At 40.0% G+C, this 26,629-nt stretch overlaps 1 long non-coding RNA gene across 1 annotated transcript in view; it reads right to left on the bottom strand.

Moving 5' to 3' along the window:
• Window positions 1-23,439, bottom strand: part of LOC103093942 (uncharacterized) — a 36,590-nt gene extending 13,151 nt beyond the window's left edge. The window contains exon 1 of the long non-coding RNA XR_008916555.1: window positions 23,264-23,439. This is a non-coding gene — a long non-coding RNA (uncharacterized LOC103093942). The remainder of the gene's footprint in view (window positions 1-23,263) is intronic.
• Between the last annotated feature and the right edge of the window lie 3,190 nt (window positions 23,440-26,629).

The following is a 26,629-nucleotide window of genomic DNA, read 5'->3' as shown; positions in this document are numbered from 1 at the left end:
CTGGGAAGACACTGATCATATTCCTCCATGAGTCTTTTCTTCCCACCTCTCTTGGGGCCTCTACTTGCCTTTCTCAAGCCAAATGAGTAAGAATATTTGCAACAGTAATATATCTCTGACTTTCTGGGTTAACAGGGCCTTTGCCCAACAGTGGAAAATTTGCGCAGGGGGCAAGAAATTAGAATAGCCCCAGGCTAATTACCCCACTTCTGGAGTTCAACAGAGGCAGGGCCCCCTCAGTCTTCCTTCATCCATCCTTACATAACATGGATCGTCCTGTGACACACATCACATCAAATCTAGGTCCTGTAGGACATTTACCATATGAAAATTGTTACATGAACATCAAAGCCCAGATGTTGGCAAGAAACCAGCTCCCCTTGGAGGAGTACCTAGTGGGGAATGGGGGAGCAGTAGGATGGACAGATAAGAAGGAGCCATCCTACCGATGCTGTGCAACATACCCAGTTATGCTTTAAAGAACATATTCTAGTCTGTGGTTTAGAAATATGAACATATTTAGAGGGGGATAGGGATGATGAACTTGGATGATGGCTGCAAGGATTTCTGCAAAATAAGGTCCAGGGAGCTTCCATAGCCCCAGTCCCTTTAGTCAGAGCATTGGAATGATCAATAAATCGACACTGGCTGTGACCTCAGAGTCTGAGGATGTTTGTGAAGCACAAGTAGCGAATCTTAGGTAAGATGAAACAAGAAAGGCCAGGAGCTTTGAAGCCAAACCCAAAAGTGGATGTGAAATTTTCAGGGGAGCCAAAGTGGAGATTTCATTACAAGGCTGATGTCATGACTGACTTGAATTCAACTCAGTAATCTGGTCATCTGGTCACAATTTTGAGTTATGGCTAAAGTACAAGCTGCAGTTTACTGCCAGAGAGGGAGGATGAGACTAGAGAAAAAGGGGAAAGGAGGGGAGAAGAGAAGTGAGGGGAAGGGAAGGGAGGAGAGGAGAATAGAAGAGAGGAAAGAAGAGGAGAGAAGAGAGGAAAGAAGAGAGAAGAGGGGAGGAGAGGAGAAGAGAGGGGAAGAGAGGGGAAGGGAGGGGAGAAGAGAAGAATAGAAGAGAGAAAAGAAGAGGAGAGAAGAGGAAAAGAGGAAAGAAGAGGAGAGGAGGGGAGGAGAGGAGAGAGGAAGGAAGGGGAGGAGAAGGGAAAGGAGGAGAGGAGAGGATAAAGGAGATAGGAGTTATAAGAATGAGACTGATGATGAAGGGAGATGACTAAAAAAGATGAAAAGTGAGAAACTGAGATTAAATAGGACAAAGAGGGGTGGAGAGGAGAGGACTGAAGAGTTGGACTGAGAGGAAAGGGGTTGAAATGGGGACAGAAAGAATAGAGGTAGAAAGGATAGATGAAAAGAAGAGAGGAAGGAGGAGAAAGATGTAGGAGGGACAGGAGCCCGAGAGAGAAAGGATGTAGAAGACAAAGATGGTAAAACTCCATGAGGTCTCTGTTATTTATTTAATCTTTGTGCTTTTTCCAGTGCTTTTAATAATGCCTTGAATTTAGCCATTAATGAATGTTCATCTAAATAAAAAAAAAAAACCCAGAAGAGGATAGAAAAGAAAAGAAGGTAAAGGGAGTCCCCAATCTGTTATTATTATTCTTTGAGGCAGGGACTGGTGATGTTGAGGTCTCCTGTGGTGTTGGCAGACAAAGGTACTGTTGTTAGCCATATTCTCCTGCCTGGAAATCCTGGAATCTATAAAAACTCCTGAGAGGAAGATGTGGAGGGTTGGGAGGCAGGGATTAGCACTCTGGTGGTGAGTCTAGGATGGGGTACAGAGAAGAGAACCAGTAGAACTCAATTTATGCTTGAGGACCCCCATCCTAAGGCATGACACTGGGGGACAGATTAGGAACCCTCAAACATAAAACAAATTCTCACTAATACATTTAAATAGCCCTTTACCTGTTTATCCCATTTGATGTTCACAATGGCCCTATGAGGCAAGTGATATATTTCCTTCTATTTTACAAATAATGAAACTGAGGCAGGCAAAAACAAAGTGGCTTCTAGCAAGCGTCTGAGGCCAGATTTGAACTATGCCATGATCTATGCCATCTAGCTGTCTCACTTAAGAAAGGAGCAAGAGCTGTTCCCACTTCAGATTCTCTCTAATTGGTGGTTCAGGGTGTTTGAATGGGAGAAGCAGGAGAATTTCCTAAATGCCTGGCTCTGAAGGGATACCACCCAAGCACTGCTTCACAAAGCATCCCTCATCTGCGGTGCTTGAATTCCACTTAAGAAAATTCAAAGTCATCCAGGGCCTGACCTTTACCAAACCACAAGGATGACCCAGCAACCACAGGGCTGGAATGGGAGAGCTGGACGGGCCAGATCAGCATGTTTGCATAGACTTGAAACAGCAGCATGTCCCAGTGGGAACAGTATGGGAAGGAGAAGCCTATGGGTCAGGTGGCTGGGCGTAAATGGGGACCACTGCAGAGTTGTTTGGATAATAGAAAGGCAAAGAAAAACCTCGGTAAGAGACTAAATAATAGGACCCAGCTGAGTTTGCTACTGCCTGGAAACGAAAAGATGTTTTAAACAGAACAAAACACACATACACAAAAATACCTCCCCCCTAAAAAAACTGTTAGAAACTTCTAGTAATTTATATGAAAAGAAAATGTTGCTTTTTGGTGTCATTAGCAGGAAAGAAAGACTGGGGAAATGGCTAGAGATAGTACCGTTGGCTGCCCTCCAGCTGGGCTGTTCCTAGGGGTGGGGGTGGAAGGGCAGTGTTGGTTTCCTCTTGTCCTTTCTCAGTCTTTGCAGGTTTGCTCAGTTGTTTAAGTTGGTGCTAATCTCCTGGGGGTGGGGGGTGATGGGGAAGGGGATGGTTTGACGACCAGACTAAACCTTAAATCTAGCCAGCTGTCATGTCAGCCTCTGTCTCTGGACACAACAAAGAATGAGTGAATGGATCAGAGTAAACTGATCCTTCTACACCTCCCTGCTCCAACCAGAAAAATGATCCAAAGCATGTACCTACTTATCTATAGTGGGCATCTATCTATTCCATCTATGTATGTCAGGGACCGCCCACCATCATTTCCATCTCTTCTGACCAAGCTCCTCAGCTGAAAGGGATCTGATCTCAGTGTATCCAATCCAATAAACACTTATTAAGTGCTTATGATATGCCAAGCATTGGGCTAAGAGCTCAGTATATGATTAATAAAAAGACAATCCCTGTCCTCTACAAGCTTACAATCAAAAGGGGGAGATGACATACAAAAAGAGGCAGGATTATAGTTTGAATTCTTCTTCTGTTATTTACTTATTTGTGTCATAATTATCTGGGCATAGGTCGTCTTAATTACCCTTCCAAATGGATTGATCCAAGATTCCATTTTTTCTTCTTCTCCCCTTTCCCCCGAATCTGACTTATCTATGAGGTCTTGTGCTTGCTATTAACATGAGGGTTGAAATAGAGTCCAACTTCCATTACATTTAGAATCTTATCTAAGTCTGTGTGACCTAAGCAAGTCACTGCACTCCAGCTTCGTACCTCATCAGTCAGCTGAAATCGTGCTCTTCAAAGTTACCAGTAATTCTAATGGTCTTTCCTCATTCTTCAATTCCTCTTAACTTCTCTGTAGCCTTTTACCCAGTCAATCAGCCTCCCTTCTGGAATGTTTTCCTTTCACTAGGTTTTTGTCATACTGCTCTCTCATGATTCTCCGTCTGCCTATCCAATTGCTTCTTAAACTGCCTTCCTGGACCTTCATCTAGGATATACTCTCTAACAATGGGTGACCTCCAAGGTTCCATCCTGGGCCATCTGATGCTCTTCTCTCTCTAGATCAGTGTTGGTGAAGTATTGGCACACATGCCCAGTTGGCACGGGGGGAGCTTCTCTGTTCCCCCTCTTCCCAGCCCCCAAGGACATTTTTTGCATGACCCACCCCCTTTCCAGCCACACAAAGTGAGCACTTCCCTCCCTCTTTGGGGTAATTTGGGGTGGTGGTGGGATAGTCATCATAGGTAGTTTGAAGTTGCAGTTTGGGCACTCACACTTGAAAACATTCACCAATGATGCTCCAGACTATCTCATGTGGTATTACTCTTATCAGCTCCCTTGGATTCAACTATCATCTATGCAGGTTATTCTATTGCAGTCTCTCTCCTGTGCTCAGTCTCACATGTCCTTTTAGATTTTTTGGATTGAAGGTCCCACAACTCTCTCAAATGCCTGCACAAAACAGAACTCATTATCTTTGTCCCCAAATTTTCCTCTTCCCAACTTTGTTACTGTCAATACATCACTCTCCTCCCAGTCACCCAGACCTTCAACTCTTCACTCATATTTACTCCAACTGTCCTATCTATCATCAAATCTATTCATTTCTATCTTCAATACATATTCCTTTATTTCTACTCACACTATCACAACCCTAGTATATATATAAGCCCTTACCCAGACTAATGCAATAGACTAATTGTTCTCTCCAAATCTGACATCAGATATTTCCTACCTGTGTGATACTGGGCAAGTCACTTAACCCCCATTACCTAGCCCTTACTGCTCTTCTGCCTTGGAATTAATACTTAGTACCAATTCCAAGATGGAAGGTAAAAGTGGGGGGAAAAAAGACTTTCTCTACTCCAATCCATTCTCCATTCAGTTGCCAAAGTGACTTTCCTAAGGTGCCTAGACATTGGAGTCACTCAAATGCCAGCACCTCTCATAATTCAGGTTCTATGCTAGGACAAAAGGAGGCACCTGAAAGTCATTGAATGCACCCCACCCCTACCCAAATCAATCAATTTATTAAGTACACATTAAGTGGTAGGCACTATGCTAAGTGATGGGGAATCAAAAAGGAAAAAGATAGTGCCTGCCCTCAAGGAGTTTACAGTCTCATTGGGGGAGACAGCACATAAACTATTCTATTTTTAAAAATACTCAAAAAGTGGGGGACTAAAGATGTGCAATACTTTTGAATGTGTTAGTTGCTAAAATGCCTATTTCTTTTTCTTTTTTATTCTTTATAATGATCATATATAGAAAACTTAAAAAAATACTCATAGCCTATTACTATACCAATATGAGCACATACTCTATCCCCAATCCTATGCCCTATGTCCTCACTGTAGGAAATAGAAAGCATTTAAGACATTCTTTGTCTCTGGATTTACTAGCTTGCTTGGAGAATTGGATACACAATTAGAAGCAATTAAAGGATGATTCAGACAGTATGTATACACACACAGTTTTACACACGTTTTACACACACAGACACACAAGCATATATTACACACATATTCACACACATATATTTATATATGTAAATATATTGATATACATAGATATATTTATAACCCCCCTTCTGGTACTGTTTGTGCTCTCCAAAATCTTTTATGAGAGATCTGTTATTTCATTGATAAAAAAAGACTCCCAGAGAAGAAACTTTCTCTGCTAATGGAGATCAACATTTATTCCATTTATTATATTGCAGTATTTATTATAGAATAGAATAATCTACACACAGATTCTAAGGCTATCTTCTATGAAAGCATGAGGAGTCAATAGGGAAGCTTTAGGAAGTCATTCAATGGCAGTTGCTTCTTTGTAGTCACACAGGTGATAAGAATGTTTGATTCTCCCCAGGCTTCTTGTTTGATGTCTATTTAAAAAAATCATTTCTGTAAAATAAAATTACATTTCTGAAGGTGTCCTCCACTAAGAAGCCTCTCTCATGAATTTCAGAATTAGACATGATTGCTTGTAGGCTGTAACAACTGAGAATCTTCTCTGTCATGGGTCTTTAACTTCATCTTTGTTGATACTCCCTCCAGCATGTTTCTATAACTTCTTACATGGTCTTAGTCTCTGTATCCCTACAACCTAGCATGGTATCTGGAACATAATAGAGACTTAATATATGCTTGTTGATTGATTAATGACTTTGAGAATTCCTATAGCCAAAATATTATTCAACCTGTAGTCAATCAATCAATGGTTGATCTTCAGATTAGGTTCATCACTGAAACCAAGTCTTTATACATTTCCATTGTGGTAGGACCTTTAAGTCCTTGTGTCAGAGGTGGAACCTCAAAAAGGATCTTTCTGACCCATTCCACCTGCTCTTCCTCCTAGGCAGGATGAAGCTTCAGGAGTAGAAAAACATATTGTTTAATTAAGTGGTGATTGAAACCTCCTCTCCAATCCTACCCTGAACCTTTTCTTTGGCGGTTTTTCTAACTTCCTTCCCCCATGCCCCAAATAACCCCCCTTTGTTTTCGTACTATCTCATTTATTCTAATCTCAGGGAGACAGAGTTGAACAGTGAGATGGTTAAAGAGGCAGGAAGAAGCAGAGAAGGAAGCAAAGGAGGGAAGAGTATAAGAGAAGAAGGAAGAGAAATCAGAAGAGGAAGTAAAGAGAAGAAAGGGGACAACCTAGGAAAACATTTCACCTGAAAAGAGGAAAACTCTTACAGGTCTATTACGAGGTTGAGAGTTTTTATTCTTGGCTTAAGCCCTGTGGCAAAATAAATAATAAATGCAAAATTTTTGTTTTCACAGATGTTGTTGCTGATGCCATCTCCTGGTCTGTAGAATGAATTAAGAGGATACCTAATGAAAATAAAGAGATCAGATTAAAAGAGTGATTTTCTAGGAGAGATGGATCCCAAATCAGTTTAGAGACTAAGTGAAAGAGAGAACCTTTAAAAAATCCAACTCTTCCCTAGTAATGGATTTAATGACATAGTGGAAAGAACACCAGACAAAGAAGCAGGAACCCTGGAATCTAGCATTGGGTGTTCCACCCACCAGTTGGGGGACCTCCAGTGAATCATCTCACCTCTATAGACCACATAGAACTACAGATTTAGCATTCGAAGGAACCTCTGAAGTCTTCTAGTCACCACACACACACACACACACACCCCTACCATTTCATTGATAAGAAATCTGAGAGCTGGAGAAGGGAAGCAACTGACATGTTAAGCAACAACAGAGAGGGGAATTGAACTCAGGTCATCTAACTCCAAAGGGCAGCTAGTTGGTACAATAGATAGAGTGCCTGGCCTAGAGTCAGGAAGACTTAACTTCCTGAGTTCAAATCTTTCCTCAGACACTTACTACTCTGGGCAAGTCACTTAACCCTAATTCATCTCAATTTCCTCATCAAGAAAATGAGCAGGAGAAGAAAATGGCAAGCCACTCCAGAATCTTTGCTGAGAAAACCCCATACAGGGTCATAAAGAGTCAACTGAATAATAACAAGAAAATGTCTAACTCCAATGTGTTGTTTCCTCTGTAGCATGTTCATGTTCCTCATGTGTAGAGGAGTTGGATACAAAGATCTCAAAGGTTACTGTTAAATCTAAAAAAGAAAAAGAATGTTTTCTAAAAAAGAAAAAGAATGTCTATGACTCCTAGCATGTACTCCCTGCAGAGGGATCCATGTTCCTGGCCTTTCCAAATCTTCCCCCCAAATCCAAACTTACCTGGCCTATGACCTACACATCCCTTCTCTTCTTGGGACTCAATAAACTAATTGGTATTAATATGGTTGGTTGTAACATATCTGCACGTTCCCTGAGATTCCTGGAAATAATACTTTAACCTGTAAGATGAGGATTAGTGGTGGGCATTCTAGACATCACAACAGACTTGTTTAGGAAAGGGAAAGATATTCTTGGGGAAGAGGATTTTTTAGCTCCCCTCAAATTCATTCTGCAAGGATTTAGGGTCAGGCCTACCCTAAGGATTCTGTAGTAAAGGCAGAAGAACCTTCTATCCTACAACTATACAAGAGGGAATATTCAGACCTGATTTTTGCTCTCCCCGAGGTAGCTTTTCACTAGACTAACCAAAGTCCTGACACCTTTTCTGAGAGACACATTCACAGGAAATGATCTGCTGTGAGATTTGCCTGCCTCAGGGCTGACTCCATCACAGACACCAAAAGGTCTTATGGGATTTGCACCAGAGGCACCTGAATGTCTAGGGATTTGAGGGTGAGACCACAAAGCCAGTCTCCCCCACCCCCACCTGGCACATCAAGGCAAGCCTTTTCTGCCTGTCAATTCCCCTGCCAGTTAATACCCTGAAACATTCCCTAACCAGGAAGGAAGTCTCCTTGCTGTTAAGCAGCCCAGAACTCTGACCAGCTCTGTGAAGAAAAGTTGTCTCCAGATGAGATCATATACTCATTCAGATGGCAACATATTTGGGCAAACCAACTTCTACCACTCTAGGAGGTGATCTGCAAGAGAGTATAGTCAACCAGTCAATGGAAAAAAGATGAAATGATCACTTAGTTTAGGACTACCATGCAAATTAGATAAGCTCCAAAAGGATCCCTGCTCTCAATAAGACTATACTAGTTGAAAAGTAAAGACACATATATGAAAAAATAAGATAAAAGGCTCAGCAAGCATTTATTAAATACCTACTATATGTCAAGTACTATATTAGACTCTGGGTATATGAAAATAAACAGGTGGTCTGGAGATGCAGTGGAGAGAACTCTAGGTCTGGAGTCATAAAAACCTGAGTTCAAATCTGGCCTCAAACACAGGGGTCCCCAAACTATAGCCTGTGGGCCACATGCAGCCCCCTGAGGCTATGTATCTGGGTCCCACCACACTTCCAGAAGGGGCACCTCTTTCATTTGGTGGGTGGTCAGTGAGAGGAGCACTGTATGTGGTGGCACCACAAAGTGAGCCGCTGCTCACATATGTTACTACTTCCGGTGACATAATTCCTTGCATGGTGACTTAGAATGAGGTGCCTCTCAAAGGATTATGTGACTGCCCAATGGAAGAGGTCAGCATGGTGAGTGGCGATCTGGGGGAGGGAATTCCGTACTGTGTATACTACTGTCCAGTTAGGGTTAGGGTTAGGTTTAGGGTTTTTTATAGTCTGGCCCTCCAACAGGCTGAGGGACAGTGAACTGGCCCCCTGTGTAAAAAGTCTGGGAACCCCTGCGCAAATACATACTAGTTGTGTGACCTTAGACAAGTCACTTAACCTGTTTGCCTCAGTTTCTTCAACTGTAAAATGGGGATAACAGCACCTACCTCACAAGTTTGTTGTGAAGATCAAATGAGATATTTGTAATTGAGATAATATTTATAAAGCATGTACCACAGTGAGTCCACACACTATGCTACCTAAAATGCTTGTTTCTTTCCCTGTTCCTTTCCCAATTATTTTGTTTCTCTAATCTTTCATAAAGAGGTGGCTTTCTTCTTTACCTCGACCAAACTCTATTTGCACACTTGATCCCATTCCCTCCCAAGATATCCAGAAGATTGCCTTGCTATCATTCTCTCTCTCTCTGTCTCTCTCTATGACTGTGTGTGTGTGTGTGTGTGTGTGTGTGTGTGTGTGTGTGTGTGTGTGTGTGTCTCTGTCTCTGTCTTTCAATGACTCATCATCTCTTGGGTCCTTCCCTGTTGCCTTCAAATATATCCACATGCCCTTCATCCTTAAAAAAAATCCTGACTGACCCACCATCATTGATCCCTCACATCCTGTCACTTCTCCCGTTCACAGTCAAATTCCCTTAATAAAGCTCTCTATGCTCACTGCCTTCACTTCTCCTAACACTATATTTTAACTACTCCCCCCAAATCAAGCTTCTAACCTTATTAGTCAACTGAAACTGAGCTCTCCTAGCAAACATCTAGTTGCCAAATCTAGTGGCATTGGATTATCTTAATTCTAACCATCCTAATTCTCTTTTACGTCACTGTGGATTGCAACACTATTGACTCTCCTGGGTACTCTCTCTTCTAAGGGTTTTCATGGCATTGCTTCCTCATGGTTCTCTTCCAACCTCTCTGACTGCTCCTTCTCTGTCACTTTTGTTGATTCATTAGCCATGTCACACCCCTTAACTCTAGGTATATCTGGTAATATTCTCTTCTCTGTTCTCTCTCTCTGAGTTTTTAGCCAGTGATTTCATCCGTTCCTCTGGGTTAATTACCACCTCTGTGCAAAAGACTTCCAAATGTGTATATTCAGATATAGTCTCTCTCCTGAGTGCCATTCATCATCACCTGCCTATTAGATGTCCCTGAGACATCTCTAAATCCACATTCCACAGCAGTACTCATCTTTTCCCCAAAAAGCTCCCTTTTAGTGACAGAACCATCTTCCCAGTGACACAGGCTTGTAGCCTTAGAATCATTCTCTTACTCAATCACCCCACATACCAGTGAATCGCCAAGTCCTGTTCTTTCTATTTCTATATCTCTTACAAGTGTCCCCTCCTCACCACCCACATAGCCATCACCAGAATTTAGGTCCTTATGACTTATTGCCTGAACCAATGAAATACTCTCTTGTACAGTCTCCATGACTTAAACCTTTCTCCATTCCAATCTATCCTCCACACAGACACCAAAGTGTTTTTTCTAAAACAATATCTAATTGTGTCATCCCATTCAACTCCCTTTCCTCCACTTGGCCCTCTAATTCTCTCCACCTCTGCCCCTCCTTTTCAACAAAATCCAGTGGCCCCATATTGCCTCAAGAATCAAATAAAAACTCCCCTCTTTGGCAGTGATAGAGCTTTACAAAACTTGCTCCCTTCCAACATTTCTAGGCTACTTACATATTATATTACTCCCCTCCCCGACCCATGCCCTAGGAGATCCAGCCATAATGGCCTTCCCACTATTTCATATACATAGCACTCATCTTTCATCTCTTTGCCTTGGCACTGGTTACCCACATTCCTGGAATGCATTCCTTCTTCATCTCTAAATCTTAGATTCTCTGCTTCCCTTTAAGAGTCACCTCAAATTTCATCTTCTTCATGGAGCCTTTCTTCAATACCCTACCCCCACTCTTAATGCCCTCCCTCCCATAACCATCTCATATTCATTTTGGATACACTTATATGTACACATATTGTCTCCTCCGTTACAAAGTAAGCTCTTTGATGGCAGTAATGTCACTTTTGTCTTTGTATCCCCCAGGTCTTAACACAGACTTACTACATAGTAAGCACTGAGTGAATGCTTTATATACATATATGTATATATAGATAATAATTATTATTAAGATGTTGGATCCAGGGACAGCTAGGTGGCTTAATGGATAGAAAACCAAGCCTAGAGACAAGAGATCTTGGGTTCAAATCTGGCATCAGACACTTCCTAGCAATGTGATCCTGGGAAAATCACTTAACCCCCATTATCTAGACCTTACTGCTCTTCACCTTGGAATCAAAGTACAGTATTGATTCTAAGAAGAAAAGTAAGGGTTTATTTAAAAAAATATCAATCCCATGAGGACAGGCACTGTCTCACTTTTTGTATTTGTATCTCCAGGGTTTAACACAGTACCTAACAGGCATTTGCATGCCTTTCATTAATTTATTCATTCCTTTGCTCATTCAGTCATTCATTTGTGTACCAGTTGAAATAGATGGCTTCTAAAGTTTCTTCATTCTGTGGTTCTCTGGGAATGCTAGTGAGGGCACATCTGAACTAGAGAACAGAGAATGATTTAATAACAGAAAGCAGAAGCATGTGTCTCTGTCTCAGAATCACAGAATCTTAGAGCTTGAGGCTGACCTCATAGTCCCCCTCATCCAACGTTTAATTGACCAACAATTCCTTCAGCATCATACCTAACAAATAGTCCTCCAGCCTCTATTTTATTCCCTCTGGAGAGAGGGAATACTCTGCCTCAGTAGGAAGCCCATTGCACTTTGGGAGAGCTTTCATTATTAGGAAGTTTCTCTTTTAATCAAATCTAAATTGGTTTCTTTTCTACCCATTTTCCCTAATTCTGCACTTTGCAGCCAAACAGAATAAGGCAAATTCTTCTTGACCTTCAGCCCTTCAGACTCTTAAAGACAATGATTATTTTTCCTCTGAGTTTTTTCTTTGGGGTATAAGTCTAGTGGTAGTATTACTGGGTCAAAAGGTATTACTATTTAGTGTTTTGAGGAGATATACTTCCAAGTTGCTTTCCAGAATGGCTGGACCACTTCACAGGTTTGCCAACAATAACTATATTAGTGTTCCCTTCTTCCCATAGTTATTCTAACAATTGTCATTTTCCTTTCTTTGGCATCTTTGCGAACTTTGTGGATATGCTGCAGACCCTCAGAGTCATTTGCATTTTCATTTCTATTAGTGTTTAGAATATTTTAATATGAATGTTGATTGATTGCATTTCATTTTTTTGAGATTTGCCTGCTTATATTCTTTGATCATTTATCAATTGGGATATGTGACTTTTTTAACCCTTGCTTTCCATCTTAGAATGAATACTGTGTATTGGTTCCATGGCAGAAGAGTGGTAAGGGCTAGGCATTTGGGATTAAGAGATCTACCCAGGGTCACACAGCTGGGAAGTGTCTGATGCCACATTTGAACCCAGGTTCTCCATACTCCAGGCCTGGCTTTCTATCCACTGAGTCACTTAGCTGCCTCAATTTTTTTTTCAATGATGAGCCAGAGAACACTGGTATTACTAATGCTTGCCACATAAAAGGATCTGTTTTAGGGAACAAACACTTTCTAGATCCAGTTCCTACCTGTTAGAGTGTAGCCAGGTACACTGGAAACTTGCTATCCATTCATGGGACTTGTACCTAATATGTTTGGACAATTACAATTATATGAATAGGGTTTCTTATTCTCATCCAAGAGAGCTGAATGTAGCTAGTTCTCAGGTTTTCATTATTATTATTACAGTTGAGTTTGGGAGAGAAAAACCATTTATTAAGGACAATTGTTTGTCTTCCTGAAGTCTGACCCAAAAAAGTAGGACAACTGACCACACTTACCTAGAGCCACTCCATTCTGGGGATCTGGAGACCATCCAGATATTAAATTGATGATGCCTGGTGAACTTTGGCCCTCTGAGAGGTTAGCATCACTCTATATAATTTCTCAGTTGGAACTAAATGGATTAATAAAGAAGAAAGACAGCTCTATTACTAATGGCTTTCATGGAAGCCAGCTTCCCATACAAGTAGGGTGTGCCTTTGAGCCCTGGATATAAATGGCTTAGTGGCCTAATCAATGGCTTTGCAACATATTATATACCTGAGCCCTGGGTTCAAATCCCAGCAGACTTCTGGTGCCTGTGGTTGACCTAGTGTTTCCTGTGTTTCAGACAGCTTTTCTATAAAAGTGTCTTCCAGTGGGCCAGTTCAGTCTAAGGTTTACTGGGAAGATTGTGTTCCTCTTTGAAACTTGGCAGATGCCTAAAGATTACCCACACAGTAAGCACATTTAATCAATAAAAGAGATCAATACCAGGAGCTAAGAAAGAAAAGGATTGAGTTTAATAATAAGTCAAGGTGTTGGTTTATTGTTTTTTGTTTGTTTAATGGAGAAAGGGATTGACCTGAAGGGTCTAGACCTCAGTGTCTTTTTTTTAATAAATGGTTTTATTGCTGACATTTCAAATGACCATAGTCATTTCCTCTTAACTGCTCCCCATTCCTAATAATACACAAAAACATTTAAACAAAACAGAGTACAACCTTTTCAACCGCACACATTGCATTCTACACCCCAAAGCAGCCTCTTTGCTGAGAGGAAGAAGGCATAGGGCCTTTTCAGTTCTCCCAGTGGAACCAAATTCATTTATTGCTGTTCATCCTAGGTCAGTCATTTTTTAGTATTGCCATTTACATCATGTAGGCATTATTATTATTCTCTTTGTGTCTTTTCATTATGTATAACTTCATATAAGACTTCCTATGGCTCTCTGAATTCTTCTTATTTGTTATTTCTTATTGCACAATAATATTCCACTATAATCGGAGGCAGCAAGATGATTGATTCAGTGTTAGAGTATTGGTCTTGGAGTCATTCAAATATGGCCCCAGACACTTATTAGTTATGTGACCCTCAGCAAGTCATTTAACCTGCCTCTATTTCTTCAACTGTAAAATGGGGATCATAATAGCACCTACCTTCCATGGTTGTTGTGAGTCTCATATGAGATAATATTTATTGTAAAGTACATTGTAGGCACTTTATAATTGATAATCTACATGCAATGATTTGTTCATCCATTCCCCAGCATTCCTTTTGTTCCTGCTACAATCCCTGTTTTCTTTAAGGAATAGCTTAAGTGGCATATTCTATATAAACTCTTTCTTGATTCATCCCTGTTCACCCTCAACTGCTACTACCCTCCCTCCCAAAATTATGATATTTTCATTTTCTATATATTCAGTATAGATATGTAACAGCATATGGCTAATAAGGATCCAGTTCTCAAAGCATGCTCTGCCTGCTATTAGCACACGTGGAATCTTGGGGAAACAGCTTCTGGAAATTTGTGATGACAGGTAATAGAGGGGGCCTGGTTCTCCTCTTCAGAGCATGCCCAGGTTTTCTGTGACTACTTCTGACTTGATTACTGAGTGGTAAAGAAAAATCTTTTGCTTAGCTGCATATGAAAGGAGCTGACTGGCCAACTCATTCTCTCCTTCCACTAGTGATGGGGTTGGAAGAAAAACTATACATCTCTGGGTAGAGAGACCTCAGGTCTTTTCCATATACATGATCAGAAATGTGACCCATAAATTCATGACCTTGCTGTCGCTTGTCTCACTGGTGGGTTTATCCTTTCCAAGTTCTGAATGAAGGAGGATTGAGGATGAAATGACCTCATAATCTTCAAAAGGCTAGAAGAGCCAGAAGAGTTGTCAGAAGTTGAGCCTGCTGGTGTGATGTGCCCACACAGCTTTGGGGAATGAGTTAGTTGATTGATCCGAACCGGTAGAGGATTAACCTGCTCACTGAGACGGTGCTCTGCAGCAAAGGAGCAACTTAGCTCAACTCCTGTCTCCATTTGGAAATGAGCTTGGGGATGCTTGGTATTAAATCTGAGTGCACTCTCGCTGGGGACTGAGATGGTAGAAGGGAAATGACACACACCTTCCTCTACTTAGACAGGATGTTTTTGATACTTCTATTCTAGTTATATCTTTATAAAGTAAATATCTAGTTAAAACTAATCAATGCTAAAAGAAGAAAGCAAATGGTCAATTGATTGTTCAGTCATTTCTTTCAGCCATGTCCAACTCTACATAACTGCATTTGAGGTTTTCTTGGCAAAGATACTGGAGTGGTTTGCCATTTCCTTCTCCAGCTCTTTTTATAGATAAGGAAATGGAGGCAAACAGGGTGAAGTGGCTTTCCCAGGGTCACACAGCTAGAAAGTGTCAGAGGCTAGATTTGAATGCAAGAAGATGGATCTTTCTGACTCCAGTCCCAGTACCCTTTGTACTATGTCTCCACCAAGCTGCCCAACAGAAGCATAGTAGGAATTTAAATACTAATTAACTTATTGGCATGTATGAGTATATTATGGCAAAAGGCTGAATCTTGGCTGGATGTTACTTTGTACTGGGAGGAAGCCAGGGCCATGTCAACTACTATTTGACCTAGAGCTCTCACACATGTGTACATGGGGTTGAATAAGAGTTGAGTTAACACAGGTTGCATTAAGGAAATTAGTCATGGCTTTCAATGACCTCGAGCTTCTATTTAAAACATAAGCCACTAAAAATGCCTATATTTTCTAAGTATATGTTGCATGGCTGAAAATCATAGAATGCTCATCAAGTCATCAATATTGTGAGTAACTCGAAGGACAAGGCAGACAAGTTCAAGGGGCTTAAATAGTCTGTAACATATTTCCTTCAGTGACTAATGCATGGGAAGTGATTAAGTGATAGCATACCGGAAATGTATTTATTTATTTCTTTTTAAAAAACCCTCACCTTCTATCAGTTTTAAGACAGAAGAGTGGTAAGGGCTGGGCAGTTGAGATTAAGTGTCTTGCCCAAAGTTACATCCTAGAAAGTATCTGAGATCAGATTTGAAACCAAGATCTACCATCTCCAGGTTTGGCTCTCTATCCACCGAGTCACCTGGTTATCCCAAAGACTACATATTTTAAAAGGGGACAAAAGCTTGACTCTAGAAAAGAGATGGGAAAATACAAGATTTTCCCTTCTTTGCAGAAGTAGGGAGAACAATGGGTGTGAAATATTGCATAAACTGTCAGAATTGCCACTGATTGATGGCAAAGAGTTGGAAATTGAGGGGATATCCCTCAATTGATAAATGGTTGAAGAATTTGTGGTGCATGTTGGTGACGGAACACTATAGTGCTATAAGAAATGATAAACAAGATGACTTCAGAAAAGTCTGGAAAGATCCATATGAATTAATGCAGAGCAAAATAAACAGTACATAATAATAGCAATATTTTATGATGTCTATCTGTGAAAACTTGGCTACTCTCGACAATGCAATGATCTGGGACAATCCTAAAAAACTCATGATAGGGAATGATCTCCACCTCCAAAGAAATAATGTCGTCTTTCACATCAGTGTATTTGTGGTTTTATGTTGGGATTTTGGTTCTGTATGAGTGTGCTCCTACAACAATGACCAATATGGAAGTGTGCTTTGCATGACAATAAAAATTGAAAAACCCTCTATTACAAAAGATGATTCCAATGGGATGGTGAGGGGGAGATATATTTGGAAATATAGGTCATATAAAAACAGAAGATAATAATGGAGAGCCAAAGTGCCATAGTATATAGGGAAAGGACTTCAGAGTCTGTAACACTTGGATTAAAACCCCATTTCTGATACATGTTCTGATACTCTGGAATATGAATCCATTTTACTTTTTAGTAGAAGACACTTTACTTCCTAGTTCCCAAGGCCAGAGGTGTCAAACACAATTCCTTACAGTTATATTGCTGCAGCACTCTTGAATGATTAAAATGTAATCAGGAAATATTTAACAAAATAAATAAAAATACAATCAAACATAGATCATGTTAATTTGTGGTTTCCTAAATCATGCTGCTGAAGGGATCTTTATGTACAGTTTCTATTCAAGTTAGACATCGTAGCCATACTCTAAGACTGTTGTAGAATAATCGACAAAGAAACATTAGGAGAAGTTGAAGAAAAAATCATTGAAAAATAGGATTAAAGAAAGAAAAAAGAAAAAGAGGGCATGGTGGTCAAGCGTCAGATTAGTGAAAATAAAGATGCATTTATTTCCCTCTATAGTAATAGTTTAAGAATCCCCACTCTGAACCAATCCCATTCATAGTATGCCATAAGTAAATGTTTCTTAATTGCATTAATGAATGAGAGAAGAATAAAGCTAGAGAGAGGAAGTATGATTCGCCCAAGGTCAAGATACTGGTTGGTAGCACACCCTGAGCTAGAGCAAGATCTCTCAACTCTCACTCTGGGGCTCTCTATGACCCCATAGTGGGAGATTTTTTATTATCTCCTTATTCTTTGTAGGTAGGGAGAAGCTGCCTCAATCTGGACCTCTTACCTCTATGTACATCCTCTGTGCCTGAAGAAATTGTTTAGAAAGGGAAGCTGGGTGAACAAATCCAGAAATTTTGCCACAAAAATTATTTAACACTTTCCCCCCAAACTCAACAAATACACACACGACTTTCTGGAGCCCAAACTGGCAGGTTGCAAGAATCCTAACTGTGGAGTTGGGCAGTATCAAAGGATGAGGTTTTTTTTTTTGTTTCTTTTCTTCTTTCATTTTGTGATTAAGGCTTCCTGAGGCAAGATTATCTATTAATAGCATGAGCATGAGCAGCAAGCTCAACTGGAGATTCTAGACTGAGTAGCAAAGAACAAACTCTGCCCTAGGACCCGTATTGCTCAGAATCAGTTTGAATCTATAGATGCCAAAGGAAAAGATATGAAAGAGGGTTAAATTCTCATAAAGCGTAGGGGTAATGAGTAGAAAATATAAGTAGATTTCATATGTTAATATCTGATTAATGTTATTTCCTAAACTAGATTAGAATTGGGTTGGATTCCTGGTAGCAGTTCAGTCTTCTTGATTCCATTTAGGAATTCCACTGTCAGCTAAATATCATCCTTATATCACCAGTGATCTCAAAGTTATGGGAAGTTATTAGTACCTCCTCCTTGAAAGAATAAAAAGAACCAAAAAACTAAAATTAAATCCTGTGAGATTATAATGACTAAAATTTGTTCCAAAGAAATATTTTTTGTGGGAAATTTGAAAATTAGTTTCTCCTGATTCTTTGTAGAAGTGAGGCATTGCAGGTATAGAACACCACATATTCCACATTTAATGTCACTGACATGTTGGCTAGTTTTGTTGAATTGACTTTTTTCCCTCTTTTATTATTTATTATAAGAGATGGTGGGGAAAGAGGGGACATATTGGAAAATATCAGTGACATAAAAACAAAATAAATAATCTTTCCAAAAGTTCTTCCTCCCCATAGAATGTAAAAGAATAATAATTTATAATAAGTTTGGGGATATGCATAATATTTGTGATATATAATTTCAAAGAGGAATAATAGGAAATTTTTATTTCCTTTCCTTAATTTTTATTACTTGAGCTCAGGGCCAATCCTGCAACTTTTGGCTAACTGAAAACCAGTCTTCTGTTAATATTAATCTTATCTGACCAAAATCCAACTAGCGAAATAAGGGAAGATGATTTTATATTACGTAGAAACCAAGGGAGAGTCAAAATTATTTGGTTATTTATTCATTCCCCTAGCTAACTGTGGAAGAAAGAATTTCCCTAAACTTCTCCTTCAAACAGCCACCAAATGTAATTTAATCTGTAACCTGATTTAGTTTACTTATAAAGTTCATTTAACTAGGTTTGTTTATGATAAGATTATAATCCTGCCTAAATTTTTTTTTTATTTTTATGACCACTGAAGGATGCATGGGTTTATGAATCTGCTTTTTCTTTAACTTTATGACCTAAGAGGAATGTGCAAGATTACAATACATAAAAGAATCATTTCTCTGTCACTCTGATGTAATTTTGTCTATAAGTAGCCTTTCTAGAATCCTAATCTTTGTTCAGATTTATTGTTTTGTCTGAGATCTGAACCTATGATTAAGCGTAATAATAAAACCTAGGTTTTTCTTAACTCTGTAATTTCTGCTTTGTGGTAGTTTTATTTCAGCAGCAGATACCTACCACATTAACTCAAAGAGGAGATATTTTTGTCATAATAAAGACAACATGAGCATAGCAGAAAGCAATTTGCACATGGAGTCTGAGTGGAATTCAATTCTGACACTTAATGCCCAGATGACCCTGAGTGAGATTCTAAATGAGCATAATAATACTTGCACTACCTACTTTGTAAAATTGTTGTAAGCGAACCATCATAGAAACCACAAAGGGCTACACAAATGAGAGTTTTCATCAATAGGTAAATATGATTCTGTCACTTTGGCAATGAAGAGGGATTTAAAGTTAACAAAACTGATGTGATTATTAATGCCCCTAAAAATTGAGATTGTAGAGGTCTAAAGTAGATGGAGTTTAATGAATGAGAGATCTTTGTAATTAGCTTATTGACTATTCCCATAAATGGAGTTTCTAAAATGCTCAAAAATAATTTATAATCTAAAGAATCCTACAGATGGTCTATCATTCTTATTTATATTATCAGGAGCTCAGTATCACCATTTGGAAAGGACCTTAGAAATCATCTTATCTGTTTTTCAGATGAAGAAATTGGAATCCCAGAAAATCAAATGACTTTCCCTAGGTTCTATGCTTTTCCCACTGTAATAATTGGCATTTATATTGCTTTAAAGTTTGCAAAGTGTTTTGCTAGTATTATTTCATTTTATCAAAATAGCCCTGGGGAATGGATACTATCATTCTTTTAAAAATTATTGTTGTCGTTATCTCCATTTTTCAAATGAGAAAACTGAGGCAAGCAGAGATTAAGTGACTTGCCAAAGTCACAGGGCTATTAAGTATCTGAAGCTGAATTTGAACTCAGTTCTTCTGATGCCAAGGTTCTGTGTACTGTGGTTGCCACTGTACCAATCAGCTCCACTATTTAATTGGACTATCTTATTTAAAATTTATAAATTTGCTTTTAAAATCTTTTGATAATTTTATTTTAATATAATTGATTTCCCTGTGATCCTATTTCATTCTGGGCACTTTTAAGCATTATTCTGAGGAGTCAATAGCCTTTACCAAACTGCCATGGTGGTCTATCACACACACAGAACCCCTGGTCAAAAAAAAGAGTTCTGAAATGAATAAAAATAAATCAGGATAACAGACCTTGTCCCAAATGACCATAAAATCATAGATCCAGAGTTGCAGAATTTTCTCTGGCCGTCTCCCATGCCTGGAACACTCTCCCCTTTCATCTCTGCCTACTGACCTCCTTGGCTTCTGTTAAATTCCAACCAAAACCCCTTTCTTGTACAGAAAGCCTTCTAATTCTTAATTAATGGGTCTCTCAATTCTAATGCCTTTCCTCTGTTCATTATTTTCTATTTATCCTTGCTTTGTCTAAATTTGCTTGCATGTTGGCTCTCCTATTCGACTGTAAGCTCCTTGAGGTCAGGTTATTTTTTGACTCCTTTTGTATCCCCGTAACTTAGCACACCATAGGCACATAATAAGTGTTTATTGAATCGAATCTAGTCCAAATCACTTATTTTACAAGTTGAAAAACCAAGGACCAGAAAATGAATTTACTTGCCCATGGCCTCCCAGGTGGTAGAGCGAAGATTCAAACTCAGTTCCTCCCCCTTCTCCCTTCCCAAATTTCAAATTAAACCTTCCAGATGAAATGAGACTTTGGTATATTTGGCTTCTGGAAGGGATCCTTTAAATACAACATTTCTATGGCCACAGAAAGCAGAGAATTACAAAGAACATATTCTGCCAGGTCTGGAATCTGATACCAAGCTTCAAATTCAAGATCGTTTCATTTTTTTTTCTTCATAGAAGAAAGTCAGGCAGGGAGATCCCCATTTCTGCCTATCAGTGGGCCACTCATCTCCCAATAAGCTTGAGGACTCAGAAGAAAGGTAGGCCAAGCCTGGATAATCCCAGGGAATTTTACAACATTGACTCATCTCAAGCAGAAAGGATGAAGGGAGAACAAAGCCCTCAGCTAGGACCTTCTTTCTTTGCCGTTGGACTCTGATGCAATCAAAGAGAGTTCTTGCCTCTTAAGCTGAAGGAGAGACAGAGAATCTATTCGTTGCCACATCAGCTTTAAAATTGCAGTCAACACTGAGAAATAGCTGTTAAATTCATTAAACAATGACACAGTACCATTAAACACCAGGTCCTGTTAGATGAAAAAACAACCTAGTCTCTACCCTCAAAGGGTTTTCAGTCTAATGGAGAAAACGTAAAACATGAACACAAAATAGCATGATACAAGGGTGTTATTGTTCAGTCGTGTCTGACTTCATGATCCCATCTGGGGTTTTCTTAGCAAAGATACTGCAGTGATTTGCCATTTCCTTCTTATTTGACAGATAAGGAAACTAAAGCAAGCTGAGTTCAGGGACACCACTAGTAAATATCTGAGACCAGATTTGAACTCAGGAAGGTGAGTCTCCCTGACTCCAGGTTCTGAATTCCCCCCAGTTGCCCAGGATACAGGGATAAGTAATTCCAATTAGTGTAACCAAGAAGATGCTTCAAACCCTGGTTCCTTTATCAAGTGAGACTTTCTTTGATTGAGTTGTCATTAAAGGTATGAAATAGATGTAAACCATTCCTTTCACATCTATTAAATCTCTCAAAGGTCTTCTCTAGGTATCAATTGAAAAAAAAAGTATAGAAACTGCCTTGTGGTTGAATAGAAATACTCAGGCATACCCTGTGAGGCAATGGACAAAATAACAAGTCAGCCCCAACTGTGAATCCAGCATTCCTTATTGCAGGGCAGACTGCTGATGGAGAAGCTCCAATCAAGCCCTAGAGAGTGACTCAGTCTCCATCTCCTCTCTCTGCCCTTGATCAGAGAAAAACCTCATGACCATCAAAAGGTCAGAAATTTTAGACTCCTCATCAGAACTGGGAGCACTGTGTCCCACGAGCAATGTTGGCTTCTGAAGACAACTAGACTTACTGAAGAAAGGCAGCTTTGGGAGTCTAAGGGCACCAGCCCTCAAAAGGAAGGCACTATCTCTCATTAAGAAGGATCTGAAAAAAAAAAAGAAGGATCTGAGAAGGCTTCTTGTAAGGTAGCATTTTAGTAGAAATTTGAAGGAAGCCAAGAGGGAAAGACAAAGAGGGAAAATATTCCCAGGATGGGATACAGCCAGTGAAAATGCAAAATGGTGGGAGATGTGATATCTTGTGCCAGAAAGAACAAAACGATCAGTGTCACTAAATTAGGTGAAATAATTTGCCTAAGGTTGGGCTAACTCCAGGCAACTGTGGAGCCAGTAGACTTCAGCCTATTCTTTCCCTCCATATCTCCCTCTATTCCACAGAGAAATCCCCATTTGCCTCTCCTCATCCCTCTTCCCAGGATTTCCCTTTCCCTCTCTCCTTACTGATAAGAACAGTTTCTTAACTGCCCTCAGTTGGCAAGAAGTAAAGCTCTCTTCCTCCCCTCTGAATAATAATTCCAATGTTATTTTCTCCCTGAACAAAAACACCAGGGCAGCTAGATGGCACAATGGATTGAGTGAGGAGCCTGGAGTTAGGAAGATTCATCTGCCTAAGTTCAAATCTGACCTCAGACACTTCCTAGTTGTGTGACCCTGGGCAAGTCACTTCACCCTGTTTGCTTTAGTTTTCTTATCTGCAAAATGAGGTGGAAAAGGAAATGGCAAACTTATCTTAGCCAGGAAAACCCCAAATGTGGTCACAAAGAGTTGGACATGGACAACTAAACAACACTACCATTCCTACCCTCAGGAGAGGGTGCAGGAGAGACCCCAACTAACCTTTCTAATATAGTAGTAAGAGCACAAGGTGCCAAATCCTTCAGTTGGACTAGATGGCTTTTAGAGGTCCTTAGCAACTCTGAGAATTCATCCCGTCGGTCACTAGAGTAACAAATTTCCCTATCCTCTCTACTGAACTTATCTTTATCCTTATGTTATCTTTACATCATGACTTACAAAATTGATTTGAGGGCTCATTTCAATGGTTTGCCTCAGCTGGGACTGTTTGCCCCCAGGCTGTGGTTGGCCAGAGGACCAGATTTTCTCATTATGGCTCCCTTGGGTGGCTCTCCTAGTACCTTATTGAGTTCTGGGCTGTATCTGTACAGGGTTGATTGTCAGTCAAGCAAGCAATCCACAATCATTTACTCACTAGTTAGTAGATGTTAAGCACTGGGTTAGGCTCTGGTAACACCAAGCCATAAAAACAAAAACAAAAAAAACCAGAAAACAGCCCTTTCTTTAGGGAGTTTACAGGGACAATGACACACACTTACAAAATGCACACAAATAGATAAAAGATGATTTTCTCTATACCAAGGGTAGAAAGTCACTTCCTAGAATAGTTTCCTCATGTATGGAGAACACGTAAACAGCAAAGGGTCATGGCCAGAGAGGAGGGCCACAGAATCAAGCTGCTTTGTCTATGGAAGGTGATGTCCAAACCTCTTCTATGTCTGGAGAGCAAGCAAAAGAAAAAGAAAAAGCTATTTTTAATTAAAAAAAAAAACACCTTGAAACAAAAAATGCTTAAGAAATGAAATTGTCTGCACCCCCTCGGAATCCATTCTTTCTTTTCCTTCAGAAGCATTTTTACAACCTCAATAATGACCATGACTCATTCCTTAGTTTGAAGAAGAAAACAAGGGGGATAGGGGGTGAGGTGGGGGTGGGGGAAGGAATCCAGACATTAACATTCTTTTAATGTCTACCAATCCCCAAACACACATTTTAAGCAGAATTCCTCTGGCTTCCCAGAATGTCTTAATTTTATGATTTCATGACTCATTAGAAAGCAGAATTCTGAACCCTATAGGAAGGGGCGGCAGTAAACACATTTATGGATACCCAAGGACTGAAGGAATGGAGGAAGCACCTTAAAATAGCAAAAAGGAATTTTAGAGTTAGAAAGGACCATATCCATCACCTAGGCCAACCTTAAAGGTGAGGGAAAAAAAGAAATCATATTTTCACTTTCTTTCTTTCCTCCCTTCTTTTTTTTCTTTCTTTCCCCTCCTCCATCCTTCCCTTCTCTCCTTCCTAATCCTTTTCTTCTTCCTTCCCTTCCTCTTTTCCTTCTTCTCCTCTCATTCCTTTCTAATTAATTCCCCCCTCCCTCCCTCCCTCTCCCCCTCCCTCTCCCCCTCCCTTCCTCCCTCCCTTCCTCCCTCCCTTCCTCCCTCTCTTCCTTCCTTCCTTCCTTCCTTCCTTCCTTCCTTCCTTCCTTCCTTCCTTCCTTCCTTCCTTCCTTCCTTCCTTCCTTCCTTCCTTCCTTCCTTCCTTCCTTCTCTTCCCATGGTTTCGGTAATGCTTCACCCTCTCCAGTTTTTCTTTGAAATCTCGGTGCGGAAGAGTTAACAGAGGTCATGTCAGTCTAAAATAGCCTGGTTCCCCTTACAAGCTGGGTTGCCTTAGGTCACCAGGATACAATTCCCTTCCCCTGTCCTACAAAGCCCTGGTTCACAAAAATCCCCAATCTTTGCCAAGATTCTTTGCAATGTAGAACAGACTTACCTGTTTTTATGCATTGCTTAACTAATTATTTTTAAAAAGAGCAGCCAACTTGGAACAGAATGTTTTTCTTTGAGAAAGAACTTTTCTTCCTTCTCTTTTTCTTTCTTCACCCCCTCGCCTTCCTTCCCTCACCCCTCACCCCTCCTGTGGGCCCACCCGGCCTCCTTCCTCCTTCCCCCAGTGCTTGCCTTGGCATTCCAAATTGGTTTTCGATATCTGACACCTCTTGAAAGTGTAGTTTGGCAAACAAGTCCTGAAATCCACTCCAGCCCTCCAGGCCTGCATTGGGGGCTGCTGTGAAAACACCTGGACATCCCTCTGACTGGACAAAAACCAGACCCCCTTTTTTAAAACAAAATAACAACCTGCCCTCCCCTCCACTCTAGCTCCTTGAAAATGGAACTGAAATAAAGCCCTGGTTGCTTTAAAAGCAGGTGGACCAGGTACACAGGGGCAGGCAGTGACTCAGTGGACATCAAACCTTGAGAAAGGGATTTCTGCTGTCAGCAGCCCATCTGTGCCTTGAGCCCCACCTTCCTCCTGCTCCCTTCTCCACACTGGGTCGTCAGCCAATCAGGGCCTCCTCCCTGTGCTGAAAAACTCCTGTAGCCTCCTCAAGGCCAGCCAGATGGTCAGCCTCAATTGAGAAATTCCTGATAATTACAAAAGAAATCTCCGAAGGCTGTTCTTAAAGCAGGAGTTCTTAACTTTGAGGGATAATAAACTCCTTTGGCAGTCTGGGGGAGTCTATGAACCCCTTTTCAAAATATTTTTAAATGCATAAACTCAAACACATAGGATTACAAAGGAAACCAAATATACTGAAACGCATTTGTTCGAATATTTTTAAAGCATGTTGGTGAATGATCTTTGCCTCAAGGAAGGCTGATCTTACTGAAGTAACTGATGTTTCCTTCTGTCCCAGGAACAGAGTCCATCCCCATAGCTTGGTTTTCACTTGTTCTGTATAAAGTAACAAACAATTTGTCTAAAAACAAGTTTTTGAATGTGGAACCCACTTTATTGATGGGAACTGGATAACCAAACCTGTTAAAACTCATTATCAAGTAGAAAAATATGCCAAAAAAAGTACTCATCTTGCTGAATGGAGAAATGGACACATGCTCCTAGTCACATTCATATCTCTAAACTCAGTCGTAATCACACAGCTATACACACATAATCATGCATACCCACTTGCCAAACCCAACTCTTTATTCTCTCACCAGTCACATTTTTTATTTCTCATCTCTTGTGGCTAAAAAGTACCTGTTTGATGCCCCCTCATCTGTTATTCATCATCCATCTCCTGCCCACTAATTGTGGGGTTCCCCATGGTCTCTCCTAGACACTTCTCTCTTCTTTCTATATAGGTATTCCATCCATGTCTCAACTTCTCCCATTGCAGTTCTGATATATGGTGGATCGGTATAAGAAATTAAATGAGAATTTGGGGGGAGTCTTGAGGAAGTCAAAGACAGTATATGAAGTCCAGTAGATAACATGGAAAAAGTTAAGAAACTCAGAAGTGCATAAAATACATTGATTGTACTGTATAATACAACATATTTGATCTTTCAATGTCATAAATATACACAATTATTTTTTAAAGGTAAAATAAGAAAAAAGCTAAAGTGTGCAAAAGAATGGGAAAGCCAGCGGATGACACACTAAGGCTAGAAATGTTACAATTGATCTATATCTAGCCTATAACCAAATACTTAACCCAAATTTTACAATAAGGTACTGTAAGTGTCTCATAAGAGAAAAAGAAAAAAAAATCAGATTTCTGCTCTGATATGAAGGGAGGGCCAAAAAAATTTATATGGATTTTCTAGATCAAAGGAGCAGCACTCCCCTAACCCCCATCATGTGGAAGGGATACTTGTACTATTATTGAGCTCATATAGATCATATGATTCAATTATCTTCCCTAGATAGATTTACTTATCTTCTCCATACAGATGATGCTCAAATCCACAGATGATACCTCTTATTTATGATGACTAAATCTCATTGGCACATAGATGTTTACATGATGTCTCCCCCATTCAAATGTAAGCTCCTTGAAATCAGGAACTATGTTTTTGCCTTTCTTTGATTCCCTTGATCTTAGAACCTGGCACATA

The sequence above is a fragment of the Monodelphis domestica genome, chromosome 2, assembly GCF_027887165.1.
Source record: "Monodelphis domestica isolate mMonDom1 chromosome 2, mMonDom1.pri, whole genome shotgun sequence".
Lineage (NCBI taxonomy): Eukaryota > Metazoa > Chordata > Mammalia > Didelphimorphia > Didelphidae > Monodelphis > Monodelphis domestica.
Note: the sequence above shows the minus strand (reverse complement) of the source record. Positions and strands in the feature narration are given on the sequence as shown.